At 38.8% G+C, this 2,993-nt stretch overlaps 1 pseudogene across 1 annotated transcript; it reads left to right on the forward strand.

Annotated features, from left to right (window-relative positions):
* Nucleotides 1-498: 498 nt before the first annotated feature.
* Nucleotides 499-2,635, forward strand: LOC111289932 (ethylene-responsive transcription factor CRF2 pseudogene; annotated as a pseudogene). Its single transcript, XR_016346234.1, has one exon. The product of XR_016346234.1 is annotated as an ethylene-responsive transcription factor CRF2 pseudogene (transcript).
* The last annotated feature ends 358 nt before the right edge of the window (nucleotides 2,636-2,993 follow it).

Genomic DNA, 2,993 nt, shown 5'->3' on the forward strand with positions numbered 1-2,993 from the left:
TAAATGACCTAAATGTCAACGACAGGTAAAATGAAGGAGAAACGGTTGATTTATTAGGAATAAGGGAGGCAATTAATAATCCTTAACCACCATTTCTTACCATTATTTTTAGTCAAAGAGGGGACTGACCTGAAAGTCCGGTGTCACGTAACATGAATCCCTGATTTGAAGAAGAAATCTAGTTAGCTTAGCAGCATCCTCGGTTCACCCTTTCCCTTGATCTTTTGGTGTTCTGGGGACCACTACCACGTGCGAATCTTAGTTGCACATATTTTGCGGCGCCTCGTAAAATATCTCTGCATCGCCGGAATCTCATAATCGCCGATTGACCCACCCTCTCACCCCCAGTAAAAAAAATTCTCTACTTTTTTTTTTTTTTTTTAAGTTCATAAGAATAAAGAAAGCAAAAAAGCAAAAGCAAAAAATTAAAAAATAAAATAAAATTGGCACTAAAACCGGGTGAGCCAGTTTCGGCTGGCTTGGCAATCCTATAAAACAGTTCAACTTTCCATATACACTTCAAATCTCTGCATCATTTTTTTCTCCGGCTCTTTACTCTCTTATCTATCAAAAGTGCTCTTCCTCACTCTCCATATATTTTCTCTTTTCGAGTTTCCTCTGAGTTTTTTCCGTTCTTTTATTTTCTGGAGAAAGTATCGTCAGAAAGCTACTTGGGTTCTTACTTTCTTTTAAGACTTGGATTTGAAAGTTACCCAAAATAGCAAGTTCGTGGTCTGTTAAATGACTGGGAAAAGCATTGTCTGGTGATTTTTCGGTAATTTATTCTCTATCTCTTTTCCGGTAAAGCTATTTGCTTACAGCATCTTCTCTTTTCTTTTTCCCCAACTTTTTGCCTATAAAAATTTCTTTTTTTTTTTTTTTCTCCCATCTCTCTATTACTGGTTCTTACCATATCGGTGCTTTCCGTACTGCTTGTTTCAAGCACACTCTTTTTTTTTTTTTTTTTATAACTTTCCTTGAAATTTATCGTCGTTTGATAAACTTTTGAGTAAGCTTTGAACCGATTAATGGTGGATTTCTCTTCATTTCAAGCTTCTCTTTAACGTGTTCTTTCTTCAGCTTTCCTTTTTTTAGCCCTTTATTCTCCTCGTGTCTGGTCTCAAAGGAATCTTTTCTTTTCTCCTTACTCCTTTTTATTTCACTCCTTTTCTACTCTCACTCTCACTCTCACTCGCAATGAGAAAAAGTGAAAGAATCTGAAAACCCAGAAAACCGGAGAAGAAAAGAAAATGGATCATTGCCCTTTTCCTTCAATCAAATACACAGAACACCGCAATCAAACCAAGCTCCTTTCACCACTGTTAAATGTCAGACTCGAAAATCAGCCAGAAATGAAGCCTCGAATTGTTCGGCTTTCAGTTACCGATGCTGACGCCACTGATTCCTCCAGCGAAGAAGAAGAAGAACAAACAACTCGGCTTCGTTCTAGAAACAGAGTCAAGAAATTCATCAACGAGATAACCATCGAGTCATTATCCCCCGGCCAAAACGAGGCCGCTTGGAGAAGTAAATCGTCGTCGTTGTCAAGGAGTTCTCGAAAAAGGGCGGCGGCTGCTGCTGAAGCAAAAGCTAAAGCGCCGGCGAAAGAACCGGCTATGAAGAAGTTCAGAGGAGTAAGGCAACGGCCTTGGGGAAAATGGGCGGCTGAGATCAGAGACCCGCTAAAACGTGTACGGTTATGGTTAGGTACCTATGATACCGCCGAAGAAGCAGCAATGGTTTATGACAACGCGGCTATTCAGCTGCGTGGACCAGACGCGCTGACCAACTTTACGACTCCTCCCCAAAAATCAGTTCAAGACAAAAACACTCAAAATCCGTTATCCAGCTCAGATTACAACTCCGACGGAGAATCTCACAACACTAACCTTTGCTCTCCGACTTCCGTTCTCTGCTGCCCTTCGGTTTCGATGGACGAAGTCGACTTGCAAAGCGTCAAAGAATCGCGGGAAATAGGGAGCGAACCACGAGATGCTCTCGGCGTTTCTTGCTGCATAACGAGAGAAAACTTCACGGATTTCTCCGATTATTCCTCTTTGATTCAAAGTGAAATATTTAGTTCAGTGCCGGATTTGTTCGACGATAATACTATACACGAAGGATTTTTAAAAGATGATTTCGCGAGCGGACTTTTCAGTTCGGGTGGAGATTTGGAGTACGGATTTGGTGGCTTGTCGAGCTGGCAACATATCGATGATCATTTCCAAGATATCGGGGATTTGTTCGGGTCGGATCCTCTGTTAGCCATTTGAGAGTGTGTTTCTAATTTGTTTTGCTCATGTAATGTCGGTTTTACGGCAAGTTTTGAATCGGCGGGAACTGAAAATATCGGCTGTGTTTGTTTTGTTTTTGTCCTTTGTCTGTTCCAATTTTGTTATCGCTAAATAATTTCAATGATTTGGAATGTTAATTATTGAGATTAAGAATATTAAATATCCACGTCACAGTTAACGGTGACGGACGAGTTTGGCGACGTGTTCGAAGCTATGTCTTTTATGTTCTTTGTTGTTGTTGTTTTTTTGTGAAAAGGCACGTGCTGTTTCACGTGACAAAAACATTTCAAAATGTTTTTTCCTTGATGGTAATAATAAATGTAGTAGTCAAGATTTAAGAACTTAGATTCTTATTAACTGTATGCACCCGTGCTGTGAAACGGTTCCATGCACCTTATTATTATTATTTTTTTTACTTTTAAAAATAGTCACCCCTCTCTCAACTGTTAAATACATGCATGTTATTTTCAGTGGCAATGATTTACTATTTTTTTTTTTTCAAGGGGAGCAAAGGGAGAGTGATTGGGGTCGAACTTTAATCTTATATTTTTTTAAAATTTTATTTGATCATTAAATCAAGTAATTGAAGATAATAATAATTTATTAGTTATTACTAGATATTTGTCCATTTCCACCGCAGCTCACCAAGTGTTGAATTTTCATAGCGAAAGCAAACAAAAAAATATATAGTTTTTGGAT

Source organism: Durio zibethinus, chromosome 11 (genome assembly GCF_047325235.1).
Source record: "Durio zibethinus cultivar Kanyao isolate XHJ-2024 chromosome 11, ASM4732523v1, whole genome shotgun sequence".
NCBI lineage: Eukaryota > Viridiplantae > Streptophyta > Magnoliopsida > Malvales > Malvaceae > Durio > Durio zibethinus.